Below are 752 nucleotides of genomic sequence, written 5' to 3'. Positions count from 1 at the left end.
AGAAATAAAGTTAACGGTGAATCATCATATCATGTTTCGAATTTCACGGGACAAAAATATGCTGAATGAGTAGTGACACCTTCAAAAATGTAATATGAATAAATAAGAGAAGTTCATAGGAATATTAGCCCACCAGACGATAGTTATTAGCGGAATAATGACAGGGTTTTTCGGGTGTTTACTGTAGTGAGAACATTTCGCATCGGGGATTCCATTTAAATTGTTTCAAAGCTACACAGCTCAACACGTAAAACCGATACGAATTCGAACTTACACTACCTAGCTTAGCCTTCGCACAATACCCTTTTGTAAGGGTGAAAAAACCACGCATAGAGTACTAGATACGTTCGGAAACAGAAGCGGTGAAATATGTTGAATTTCGATTTGATAACGATCATAAATCTATTTATCGTGACGAATAATACCAAGAAATTCATTGTAGAATTCGCGTGCGTTTACGGAAACGCTATTGCACGGTAAAGTGCGCTTTATCAGGTTGGAAACGAAGGAATGAAACCTAGTTGGAGAATTAAAAATTTTTTTTTTCAATTAATAAGAAGCTTCAGTACGACGTGCATCCTACTGAAGCTTCTTTTTAAGAGAAAAAGGTAACATTTTTTAATTCTCTTATATTACTGAACAGATAGACGGGAGATTTTTTATCAAAAAATAGCAACGAGTGAATAAGGGAAAGAGTATCCGGCTAAAAAAAAGCAAAATGCAAAAATTGTTGCTCGCCTATTTTCAGTGCC

Source organism: Hetaerina americana, unplaced genomic scaffold (assembly GCF_022747635.1).
Source record: "Hetaerina americana unplaced genomic scaffold, ioHetAmer1.1.p SCAF_4, whole genome shotgun sequence".
Taxonomy (NCBI): domain Eukaryota; kingdom Metazoa; phylum Arthropoda; class Insecta; order Odonata; family Calopterygidae; genus Hetaerina; species Hetaerina americana.
Note: the sequence above shows the minus strand (reverse complement) of the source record.